General features: G+C 45.5%; 1 long non-coding RNA gene across 1 annotated transcript; it reads right to left on the bottom strand.

The window, feature by feature from the left end:
• Positions 1-213: 213 nt before the first annotated feature.
• Positions 214-5,824, bottom strand: LOC133384256 (uncharacterized). The gene is made up of 3 exons (XR_009762471.1): positions 5,739-5,824; positions 3,689-3,775; positions 214-348 (listed from the first exon to the last, which is right to left on the bottom strand). It is a non-coding gene; the product is annotated as an uncharacterized LOC133384256 (long non-coding RNA).
• Positions 5,825-13,367: the final 7,543 nt, after the last annotated feature.

The raw sequence follows: 13,367 nt of genomic DNA, 5'->3' as shown, positions 1-13,367 counted from the left end.
TGTGTGTGTGTAAATGGACTTGCACACTAAGTTGGTCATATACGTATTTGGACTCAAATGGCTTGGTCAGAGTTATTCTCTCCTCCCAGACATCCCTCAGACATGAAGAAACAAATTTGCTGACAAAAGAACGAAGTCCAGTTCTGTACTAACTATGGACTCTGCAACGTTTGCCACCGACTGTGCTTTGAAGGCCTTTAATAGTTCTGTTGGTAGCTGGCACACATTCTAATACACGTCTTAAGTTTTTATTGGCACATGACAGCATTTACAAGACTCTACTGATGGACCATGTAATCTTCATAGGATTTTATCATCTTCCTAGATTGCGATCTCTCTTGGCACCATCTGAAACAAATTAAAATGATCAGGAATTGCCAGTTTAATAAGTTGTAAATTTCTAAACCAAATATATTCAAATATGTCCTAGACACTAGTCTTTGAATTTTTCAGAGCCAGCTTTTCCTGAATTATGAAAGAGGAAGGGAGTTCTCAGGCTTATACTCCAATTCTTTTTTCTTTTCTTTTTTACAAAATCTGGGGTAGGCTTGGAGTGTGGGACACTTTTTTCAGTCTCTCCAGTTCACACTCTCAGCATTGCTGGCTCTGCTTTCCTCCCTCTGGTTTCATGGAATATTGAGAATTGTATCTTGCTTTGGAACTAACAACAGCTAATTTAAACAACAATGAAGTATTGAAGTATGAAAAGAACTGCTAACGGGCTTCTTAACTTGAGAACTTGATCTTCATGTTAAATTGTACTTAAAACCGTTTTGAAAGCTTGGCTCATGGTTTCTGAATCTAGTAAGTCAATATCATAGCAAAGGCCTGTGATCGGAGGGGAACATGACAAATGACATTTGAACAGAAGTGAGTTCACAATGTGCAGTGGGATTTCATCTTTTTGCAAATGCTTTATTTAATCCTCCCCCTCCGACATAGGACTCCTGGCAAGTTTGGTAATAAGATGGTTAAAGCCAAATATCAACGATACTAGCTACTAGCCAACTATGGGCTTAACCTCAAGCATTAAAAGATAGTCCAAAGGCATTTGGATGTTTCTGGAATGAGGTAGCCAACATGCTGCACTCCAGGTGTTGTTAGACTACAACTCCCATTAGCCCCAGCCAGCATAGCTAGGGATTATGGGAAATGTAGTCCAACAACACCTGGAGGGCACCATGGTAGCTACCCCTGCTCTGGAAGATGCTCAACTTTTGAATGTTCATATGTGTATGCTATGTATTTGATCACTCAGCAACTGATGATTAGCAGCTGAGTACATTACTTTCCTCTTCCTACTGAGAGGTATAGTATTTGTAATGGTGTCACAGGTGAACTAAAATACTATCTGTGATGTTACCTATACGATGACTTACACACTCTGGCTAAAAGGTGCCTGTGAAGGTGGACAAGAAGGAAGTGGGGTGGGGAGGAATCACTGCACTGTCAATAGTAAACAATGGCAATATAAAGACCTGGCAGTTTTTGTGTGGGTGGGGGAGGTGCAGCGCTGCCAAGTTGTCTTCTCTCCTCCTGCGCCTTTCAACAGCAGCCTGACATCCAGAAATTTAGCAGGTGGAGTTTATTACTGTGGTGGACTCTCTGGATCAGGCAACAGTTAAAAGCGCTGGAGCGGTGCCAGTAAAACACTGGCAACCTTAGAGAGAGGGAGGGAAATGGGAGGGAAATGGGAGGGAAATGGGAGGGGGACGGGGGCTGGGTTTCAGCTATGAATGCTACACCCTTGTTTGTGTCTCTAGGCAAACTTTGTAGACGTTTCTTCAGAGGCACAGGCCTGGCCTTTGAATCACCTATAGAATTTGTCTCTCTGCATTGTTAGTTGGTGGCAGAGTGAACTTTGAGCGGGACAATGAAGAGGGGAAACGCAGCCTGTTTGGTTGAATGTATACTTCTTTTCCTTTTTTGGCAGTTGTTCGTTTATATAACTGAAGGGATGTGTTGACTTGTCGTATGCTAATAGAGGCTTCTTGTGGCTTGCAAAGAGAAGAAAAAAAAGGCCTGGGGGAAAAGAGTGGCACTAAGGAGAAGTTGGCAGTAGCCTCATACTTTGTTGGGATAGCACATCGCTTTGGGGGAAAGTCTTCTTGGGAGTGAGGCATTGGTGATCGGTAAAACGCCAAAGAAAAAAAGCTTTTCAGCAGCAGGAAGGGCATATGGGTCAAATGTATGCCCTGTGGCTATACAGGGTACTGCCAGTACATTCAAGGCAGACAAAAGATAGTACATCTTAGTACAATGCAGAATTAACTTATGGAGTTCATTAGACTATGGCAATAACCCTTGGTTTAGACCAGGGGTGGGGAACCATTCTCTGCCCAAGGGCCGCATTCCCTCTTGGGCAACATTCCAGGGGCCTCATGACAGTGGTGGGTGAGGACAGAGGCAACAAGTGGTCACAGCAAAGGAAATGCCTCTTAACCTTTGTTCAGTTGGCGATATTCCAGCCACACCAATTCAGAGATTTCTTTCTGTACATGCCCCACATATTCCCATCCTTCCTTCCTTCAAGCAAGAGGGAGTTTCAGAGTTCAAAGACATTTTCTAGCCAGGCAAAAACACTTGAGGACAGCAAGCGTGGCCTGGGGAGATAAGTGTCCCAAGGGCCAAATAGAGAGGCCTGAGGGCCAGCAGCTATGGAGTTAGGGCTGTCATGTTCATGTACTGGTTTGTGAGCTTCCCAAAGGCATCTGACCAGCCACTCTGGGGAGCAAGCTGCTGACTAGATGACTTTTGATTTGAGCCAGCAATGCTTTTTTTAAATGTGGCTTAGACACAACAGGTTTCTTAAAGATGCATTGACTGTATGTTCTTTAATTTTCTGCCTTGAGATCTCCTTTATTCGGCAAACACAATCGCTATACTAGCATTACACCAGTGTTACTAGCAGCAAACATGTATGGAGTTGACATAATGCTTGTCTGTACACTAGCGTGTGTGCATTGGCAAGCTTCAGTGGTGTAGTAGTACATTCTGAAGTTCATGGCAAACCTCATAACCAGGTCCCCATAGCCATACCCCTTCTAGGACCATACAACAAAAAATGTTATTATTATTATTATTATTATTATTGTTATTATTATTATTATTATTTTACCAGTGTAGCTGTTATGGCTTCAATACCAAGCCAGCTTTCTTCTCCTTCTGTTTTGCTTGTCATACAGCCTGATGAAGAGCTCTGCTGGATTTCAAAAGCTTGCTCACTGTTTTGTGACATGTTGGTTGATCATAATGATTTTTGAATTGTTCAAAATAAAAGTGACAGTCTAACCTTTAGCCATGAATGCTAATGTAACCTACCTCTTCCTCTGCTTAGCTTATTTGGTGGATCAACAAGGCCAGACTGATGCCCAGAAATAATCTACTATAATCTACTATTGCTAAAACAGACCTATTCCTGGGGTAGACCTAGAAAAGAAAATAACAGACCATCGTTTGTCACTTGTAGTTCTCAACTGAAACCACTCAAACGTATCAGGCATTGGGAGGCAGGCCTCTGATTGCTTAGAGACACTACCCCCCCAACATAAAACAGCCACTCACTCCCACTGACAGGCCGCACAACAAAGATATGGAAACAGGGACTAGACCCTGTGTCAGACCCTGATGCCAACTCCAGCGACACTATAAAACAACCTTATATTATAATGTAATCTATAACATTCACCTGCTCATCTTCCAATGTGATTTATATCATCATCTGCCAACAGAAATCTGCACATCTGCCTTCTGTGTTGGACAGAAAGATCAGTCTCTACACAAAAGAATAAAAGGACACAAATCTGACATCAACAATAGCAATATCCATAAAGCAGGGGGAGAATTTCTGCCTTCTGGGATATTCTCTAATAGGCCTTCAGGTGGTCATTTCAAAGGAAGGATACAATGTGAGACACCTGAGTTACAATTCACCAAGAGGTTCAGTGTCATTGCTTGTGGGTTAAATTGAGACAAAAGATTTTTTAATTAACTTAACAATGCCAGGATATCTGTGCTATCCATAACAGTTTCTTGTGAATGGTTTTCTGCTTCACTACAGGAGTTGATACAGTCATCTCAGCAATTGTCACCATTTTGCTACACTAAAAGGTTACATATGTGCCTATTTAACATATATTTGATCTCTAATTTTTACTGACTGTAATTTTTGCATCTCATTGCCATTCAAATCCCACCTTGCAATTTTCTCCTTTGTATATCTGCCAACCCTCCGTGGCACAGAGTGGTAAGTGGCGATAATGCAGCCGAAGCTCTGCTCACGGCCGGAGTTCGATTCCAACGGAAGGAGGAAGGCGAATCTCCGGTAAAAGGGGTCGAGGTCCACTCAGCCTTCCATCCATCCGTGGTTGGTAAAACGAGTACCCGGCATATGCTGGGGGGTAAAGAAAGGCCGAGGAAGGAACTGGCAATCCCACCCCATATATACGGTCTGCCTAGTAAACGTTGCAAGATGTCACCCTAAGAGTCAGAAACGACTCACACTACAAGTACGGGGACACCTTTACCTTTAATATTTCACTGCATCATCTGTTGAAGTGAGTTTGAGTTCACAAATTTGATTGTCTTTAAGGTGCCACTGACAAAGTGGGTTTCAGTTCACAAATGTGTTAGTCTTTTAAGTGCCACACCTTAAAGTGCCACTTAAGGTGATTGTTTTTGCTGCAAGAGACAAGCAAGGCTACCCCTCTGGAAACCTCTCTCTGAGAAAAGCTCATTTATTTGGCATGCAGAGGATTGGCACATACAGTAGGGCCCCGCTTTACGGCGTTCCGCTTTAAGGCGTTCCGCTGATGCGGCAGCTTTCATTTTCAATTTTAAAGGTATTTTTTGCTCTTTTGCGATGTTTTGCACCGTTTTCGCGTCATTTTCGTGCGATGCGACCCATTATAGTGAATGGGGTTCTGCTTTACGGCGGGGGTCCGGAACAGAACTCGCCGTATAAGTGGAGCCCGCCTGTAGCCCCCCAGGAGATGACATCATCATCATGCCTGCTGTGAAAAGTGCTGGTGCATCATCCCTGCCTATCCCTGCACTGCTAAACTACTGAGGAGCTGCAGTCCAATCAGAGCTCTCCAATGAATGTATGTGTCTCTGTTTTAAATGTCTCTATGTTGCCATACCTTGTGTTGTTACTGTCAGTAACACTGGTTTATCAGTGGCAAATGTGTCCAGTTTAGGGTTGCCAGGCTCAGGGCCTGAGAATGATTTTGCATCTTTAAGAGAAGAGAAAATTCAGCCAAGTGCAGGTTTTCTTGCAACACTGTAATGGGAAAAAGCACAAGGTGAAATTCTCCCTTCCCCCTGCACAACTTTTAAAGAAATAGAAGACCTCTTGGTTGCCAGGCCGAGCCTCCAAGTCTTCTGTATCTTTAAAAGTTCTGCAGGGGGAAGGGAGAATTTCACCTTGTGCTTTTTCCCATTACAGTGTTGCAAGAAAACCTGCACTTGGCTGAATTTTCTCTTCTCTTAAAGATACAGAATCATTCTCAGGCCCTGAGCCTGGCAACCCTAGTCCAGTTGCATGAAGTGTTAAGCCTCTTTAATATCTCTGACTATGCCAGGATAGTAGGATGCTTGGATGATGTGGTAACAGCTGAGCTCTTTGGGAAACTCCGTTAAGGTCGGGCCCATATATGTAATCAAGTAGGCTCTCCGTTTGTGTAAAGCACACAGCATGGCTAGAAACAAAGCTGTTTCATGTACCACAAAGCTCTTACCAGTTTCTCGAGAAGTATTTGGCATAGCTGACCGCTCAGGTACTGGGTGGGAAGGAACAGAGCAGTGTCTCATTTCTTCAAGGAGTCCAATTTTTACAGCAATCACCATTCGCTTTTCACTCATTGGACGGTCCTAATGCTACTTTACAGTGCCATCTAGTGAAAAAGTAGGCAGCTACATTAGACCAAGAGCTCTCTACAAGCTCCAGGAAAGGGCAGGAAACCAGCTTTTTAAAAAAGTGCCTGGAAAACTGGGGCTGACCAGAGAAGTATAGTGCAGAACAAGATATAATTTCACCTCAGTATTAAGCAAGAAAAAGTACAAAATGGGTAACACCCACCAGAGAAGGAAATTATTCAGACCATCCGGTTCAGGTTTAGGTTTATTACATTTATGTATCGCTTCCCACTAGAAAATGTCCCAAACTGATTTACAACCAAGTTTAAAAAGTACAATGATTCAATCTAGGCAATATTCTAGGCAAAGAGAAGAAGACAGTGTCCACAGGGTAATCTGTAATGGAGCAGACCATGTTAACTGCACAGCTGCCCTTGGGGTCCTTGGGAACAGCTGCAGCACTAGGGGACTGAAGAAGACCTGCCCTGGGAATGAGTATCTGAGCATCTGGGTGCTTCCTGCTCTCTCCTTTGGGTTGCTGTCCCTCAAGACAGCTGAAGTCCCTGGTAAGTGCTGCAAGGACTGGGACCCTTGCCTGACCCTGGCTCCAGAGAGAGGCTGCAGTTAACCTTGCAGCCTCTTGCATCAGCTGCTGGCTGGGTCAGGAGGCATAAAAGCCCAGCTGCCCTTGGGCGTCAGGTCTGCCGCCACCAGGGGCAACACCAAAGGGGTGACACCAAAGGGGGGTGCCCCTTGGGGAGTCCCAAGGGTGAGGGCGCTACCTCCCTTCTATTACTTTTTTTTAAAAAAATGTTTTCCATTAAACCAATCTAGAGGAGATTGGTGGTGGGGAGGGTGTGTGGTGCATGTGTAGTTCCTGCACAGGGTGAGAGCCTGTGCAGTGAACTGAATGATAGGAGAAAGTTGCCAGATGCCTTCAGAGTGAGAGTCTGTAACTGGCAGAAGGCTGGCCCTCCCTGGGTGTGAGACAGGAGGGGGAGTAGGTGGGCCCTGGGTGAAAAAGTGTGACTGTTCCCAATCCTTGGGTGTGACTGTTCCCGGTCCTCGCAGAGGCCTACTGGAACAATTTGCTCCTGCAGGCTTTGTTGGTGGGCTTGCATTGGGCCCATATTAGGTGTTTAGGAAGAGTCTTAGTACGGAGGAACATGGGTGATGCCACCCCAATTTCAGTTATTACGGGCAGAGAGAAGTATAGCCATGGGGATGTGGTGAATTACCATAGAAGGCAAAGGCAAGGCTATCTGCGCCTTGTTCCTCGCTGCCACTCCTCGCATGGATGGGTTCCTCATTGCTCGACTGCTGTGCCCACTGGCCTGTGTATGTTGTTGTTTAACGCCAGATCGGTACATAATAAGACTGCTCTCATCCATGATTTGATTGTGGATGAAGGTGCCTCTTTGGTGTGCATTACCGAGACCTGGGTGGGTGAGCTGGGAAGAGTTGATCGGACCCAACTTTGCCCACCTAGATACTTGGTGCAACACCAGCACAGGCTGCAGGGATGAGGGGGGAGGAGTTGCTGTGGTCTACAGAACTTCCATCTCTGTCATCAGGAAACCACTCTGTCTTGGAGCTGGCTGTGAGGGCCTGCACCTGGTGTCGGCAAGGGAGATAGGAAATTAGGGTTGCTGCTGGTGTACCATCCATCCTGCTGCCCAGCAGCTTCTCTGATGCAGCTTGCGGAGGCCATCTCAGCTGTTGGGTTGGAGGAGCCCAGAATGATAGTGCTGGGTGATTTCAGTGTCCATGCAGAGGCTGCCTCTAGTGTTCTGGCTTGGGACTTCATGGCCTCCATGATGACCATGGGGCTGTCTTAAGTTGTCACTGGCCCAACACATAGGGCAGGGCACACCCTCAAGTTGGTTTTTGCTCCAGATGGAGGAAGGGGTGGTCTGGAGATGGAGGGGTGGATGTCACCCCATTGTCATGGTCAGATCACTTCCTGATGAAGTTTAGACTTATGGCTCCGATCCTTCCCTGCAGGGGTGGTGGACAGATTAAGATGGTCCACCCCCAGAGCCTAATGGAATCCACAGGATTCCTGAATGCCCTGGGGGAGTTCCCAGTAGATAGAACAGGTGGCCCTGTTGAAGCCCTTGTCACGCTGTGGAACAGCGAGGCGCATCAGGCTCTTGACACGGTTGCCCCCAAGCGTCCTCTCCAGCATTGTGGAGCCCAGTTTGCACCTTGGTACATCAGTGAGCTAAGGGCAATGAAACAGGCTGGACGATGGCTAGAGCGCAAGTGACGAAAGACAGGCTGATCGGGCACAAGTAAAACATCATAACCATGCCTACTGTGTGGCGGTGAGGGTGGCAAAGAAGGCCCACTTCTCTACCTCCATCGCACCCTCAAATAGCCATCCGGTGGAACTTTTCCATATTGTCAAGAATCTGTTGACATCAACTCCAGGCAATGGAGTTTTAGACCCTTCAGAGGCCCACTGTTTGCAAGGCACTTTGAGGGTAAAGTTGCTCACCTCCATAGCAGTCTTGATTCCCCATCCACATCTACTGTAGTCTCCAATGAGGTGTCCAGTGCAACTTCTGCTGCAACTTCCTGGGAATGGTTTCAGTTGATGCGGCCTGATGACATAGACAAGGTGCTTGTGATGATGTGGCCAGCAACGTGTCCTCCCGACCCTTGCCCTTCTTGGCTTATTAAAGCTTGCCAAAGGGGTTTGACCAAGTGGATCCAGGTCAACGAATCATTGCGGGAGGGAGTGGCTCTAGCCGCCTTGAAAGAGGCAGTGATCCAACCACTCCTGAAAAAACTCACCCTGGACCCATTGGTTTGTGACAACTACCGACCAGTTCCAAATACCCCCTTTTTAGGGAAGGTGATTGAGAGGGTTATCGCGCAGCAATTGCAAGTACTCTTGGATGAAACAGATTATCTTGACCCATCCCAGTCTGGGTTCAGGCCTGGTTATGGGACTGAATCGGCCTTGGTCGCCCTGATGGATGACCTTTATCAGGAGAAGGACAGGGGGAATGTTACCCTGTTATTCTTACTTGATCTCTCAGTGGCTTTCGATACCATTGACCATGGTATCCTTCTGGGCTGACTAGGTGAGATGGGTATTGGAGACACTGTTTTACAGTGGTTCCGATCCTATCTCCAAGGTTGCTCTCAGAGAATAGCATTGAGTGACTGTCTTTTGGGCCCCTGGCAGTTGTGCTGTGGGGTGCCGCAGGGTACCATCTTGTCCCCCATGCTATTTAACATCTATATGAAGCCCTTGGGAGCGATCATCAGGAGCTTTGAGGTGAGGTGCCAGCAGTATGCTGATGATACCCAGCTCTATTTCTCTGTAACATCTGAATCGGGAGAGGCCATGCAAGCCCTGGACCGCTGCCTGGACTCGGTGGTGGGCTGGATGAGGGCCAATAAACTGAGTCTGAATCTTAGCAAGATGGAGGCACTGTGGGTTGGTGGTTCCCGAGTTCAGATAACTGGTCAGTTACCTGCTTTGGACGGGGTCGTACTCCTTCTGAAAGACCAGGTTTGTAGTCTGGGGGTGCTCCTGGATCCATCTTTGTTGCTAGAGGCCCAGGTGACCTCAGTGGCTAGGAGTGCCTTTTACCAGCTTCAGCTGGTAAGACAGCTGTGGCCATTTCTGGACAGGGATAGCCTGACCGCTGTTGTCCATGCACTGGTAACCTCCAGGCTCGATTACTGTAATGCGCTGTATGTGGGGCTGCCCTTGAGGTTCGTCTGGAAGTTGCAGCAGGTGCAAAATGTGGCGGCGAGACTGCTCACTGGGGCAGGGTATCACCAACATGTCACCCCGCTGCTGAAAGAATTGCACTGGCTGCCCATTTGCTACCGGGCCAAGTTCAAGGTTCTAGTTTTGGTGTACAAAGCCCTATACAGCTCAGGACCAGGATACCTGAAAGACCGTTTTACCTCCTATATACCCAGTCGATCACTGCACTGTACAGGCGAGGGCCTCCTGCAGATACCATCTTATCAGGAGGTCCATTCTGCACAACATAGGAAACGGACCTTTAGTGTGGTAGCACCTACCCTGTGGAATTCCCTCCCCTTAAATATTAGACAGGCGCCATCTCTGTTATCTTTTCGGTGCCTTTTGAAGACTTTCCTCTTTTAATAAACCTTTAAAGTTTTTAAGACCTATCCCAGTCTGTGTCTGCATTGGAATTGCTTTTTAATGTTTTTTTAAAACCTTTTTTCTAAAATGATGTTTTTAACCCTTTTTTAAAGATGTCTTTAACTCTTTAAAAAAATTTTTTTAAACTTGTTTTGTTTTAATGTATTTTAAGGTCTGTTTTAATGATGTTTTAAAGTGTTTTTAGTGCTTTTGTTTGCTGCCCTGGGCCCCTGCTGGGTGGAAGGGCGGGATATAAATCAAATAAATAAATAAACTTCTGGCACTGCTTTGTTCTGCCCCCTTCTTTTTTCAAGAAGGTTGCAATGGGTGATAATGGGCAAGTACTCATCTTGTCCCCCACCCAAGATGTTCCCTTTGGAGTCATAAGAACATAAAAAAGGCCTGCTGGGTCAGACTTAAGGCCAAGGCCCATCTAGTCCAACAACCTGTTCTCACAGTGGCCAACCAGATGTCTACGGAAAGCCCACAGGCAAGACAGGAGCACAGCAATGCTTTCCCTTCTCATGATTCCCAGCAGCTGACATACTGCCTCTGACCTTGGAGGTGTACCCCAGGGCTTTACCTTGTCTGCCCTCTGTTTCAATGTGGTACGTAAGGCCTCTGGGTGAGATTGTGCAGAAATTTGGAGTTTGTTGTCATTACCATACTGATGATACCCCACTTTCAACTCATCCATGCCCTTCAGTATTGATGCTGACTGAATGTCATGGTAAGAGACTGGATGGAGGGGAGATAGATGAGCTCAGACAAGACTAAGGTAATGATGGCGGGAAGGCCTGGGACTTGGAGGACCAGAATACCTGGAGTAGATGGTATTCAGTGACATCTTCTTCCTTCCCTACCTCTCCCAGGTTCACAAACTTGTGGTACTCCTGGATTCATAGTTGCATGTAGAAGACCAGATTGCAACAGAGGCCAAATGTAGGGTTACCAGGTCTGTTTTTTGCCCGGAGGCTCCAGATTTTTGGGGTCCTTTCTGGGTCTCTGGGTGAGTCACCTTAATCTCCAGACTCTCAGCTTTCATTTTAAAACAAATTAAGTTTCTAAGTGGTCTGGTTCACGAGATATATATCAAAATGCGCCCCCCCCAACTTCTGTGAAATGATCTCTAAGCTGGCTGCTTTAACCTCACCCTTTCAGGTTTGTAGCCAATAAATGAAGTCAGGGTTGTGATTGACAAGGGATTTCTTGGCCTCCAGGCAGTACCTAGACCCCATTGCAAAGGTAGAAACTGTTGTTGTTTTTCCTGTTTATCTGAACATCTCATAAATTGAGTAAGTATACAGCTTTCAGCAGTACCAAAAATCATTTTTTATTTTGTGTGCAGGAGTCAAACAAGTTTAAATTTTGAAGAGGGCAGTATTTTGAAAACATTCCCAATATGAAGCTTTAATCCAATACTTGCTTTTGTGGGAGTAAAGCAACAATGCTAATCTCACATACCCAGAGTAAGCCCCATTGAATTCAATAGGACTTACTTTTGAGTAGACATGGTTAGGCTTGTGCTGTAAATTAATGGGACTTTTGAGTGAACATAGCAAAGAATTCTGTTTGTGTTATAAATCTTTCTCTCCCCCTCAAATCCTATTTTTTAAGCAATTAGGCAGGGCTTACATAGGTATCACTGCTTTTATTATGTAGGAAACTAATACTAATTTTTTTTTAATGTTCTGCAATGAGCAACTGGCTTTGACAATAAACTATTATATGGGGTCTATGTATTTTTACATCTCCAATGTGTGCTTGCATATGGAGTCATCCCAACAACCCTGTGAGGTAGGGTGGGTAATTGGAAACCAAGGCACCTCACAACAAGAAAGAAATCCCTTTAAAACCCAATAACCATAAAAAGAAGTATAAACAGTTGCAAAACAGCTTAAAGTGGCATGATTCTGAATTTTTGATGGGGTGAGTGAAGTCCCTTATCACTTGAGACTGCAATTCTATGCATACTTCCCTGTTTGAGTAAGCCCGGTTGAATACATTGGGACTTGCCTCTGAGTAAACAATCATAGGATTGCACTACAAATATCTTTACAGGTTGTGTAAATAATAAACATCTTTGACATTCATGCTTATATAAATATTTCTTCATATTTTGTCCCAATAAGTATCTGATTTCACGCTATGGTTGTACAGTATTACTTCCTCTACATTTTTAGTGTGCCCTTCTTCCTCGGGGTGGTCATGGCTCCCCTTGTTGTTTTCATGCTGAGGGGCAGATTAGGCTGAGAGATGGTGAGTAGCCCATGGTCACCCAGTAAACTTTATACCTCATTTCCATTGAGAAAAAATAATTAAAACAATTTACATGCAGGCAAAGTTTATGAAGTAGATCCACACAATACATTTAAACAGCGGGGTCACTAGCGGGAGTGCGGGGGGGTGCGGACCTCTGGTGCGCACCCTCCCAGGTGCATGGATGGGGGTGGCTGGTCTTGGGTGCACGCACACGCGCGCGTACACGCACTCACCACGCACTCCAGGCTGGTGATGGAAGGCCCATTCCGGCTTCACCACCAGCGAACGGGTGTCTGCTGTCAGTCTTGCCCGCCTGCCTCTGAGGAGGAGTTGGCTGCGCCAACCCGGGGCGCTTCTCGGCTCTTTTGCTGGCCAACAGCATGGGATGGGGTGGCTCTGGGTGTCACCCCCCTCAGGGTGTCACCCGGGTGCGGTCCGCACCCTCCACACCCCGGTAGTGATGCCCCTGCATTTAAAGCACATCCATTCTGCATTTAAAGAGCATGACTTCCCCTAAAGAATCCTGGGAAGTGTAGTTTTCCTCACAGTTATAGTTCCCACCACCCTTAACAAACTACAGTTCCCATGATTCTGTGGTGGGATTCATGTGCTTCAAATGTGTGTTTAATGTGCTTTAAATGAATGGTGTGGATCTGCCCTAGGTATGATGTGCATTCATTAGTGAATTGTAAAGAATAATTTTAAAATATACTTTTTTAAAATGGGACGGGCTGTAGCTCAGTAGCAGGGCATATGCTTTGCCTGCCAAGGTCCACATTTCAATTTCTGGAAAAGACTATTGCCTGGAATCCTGGAGAGCCAATGCTAGTCCATGTCATTAGTACTGAGCTAGATTGTATCAAATGGCCTGAGTTGGTATAAGGTAGATTCCTTTGTTCCTAAAACTGGAAAGAGGCCAAAGAGCCACAGTGACTCCAAAATTTATTTATGCAATTTATTTACAACATTGATATACCACTTTATTGTAAAAAAATCTCAAAGCGGTTTACAGAAGGAATTAAAACAATAAAATTATTGGCAAAAACAGTTAAAGACAAGTATTTAAAAACATTCAAAATAAGAATATCAACAATGAGTTAAAAACAGATAAAAA

This window comes from Rhineura floridana, chromosome 4 (genome assembly GCF_030035675.1).
Source record: "Rhineura floridana isolate rRhiFlo1 chromosome 4, rRhiFlo1.hap2, whole genome shotgun sequence".
Classification (NCBI taxonomy): Eukaryota; Metazoa; Chordata; class Lepidosauria; order Squamata; family Rhineuridae; genus Rhineura; species Rhineura floridana.
Note: the sequence above shows the minus strand (reverse complement) of the source record. Positions and strands in the feature narration are given on the sequence as shown.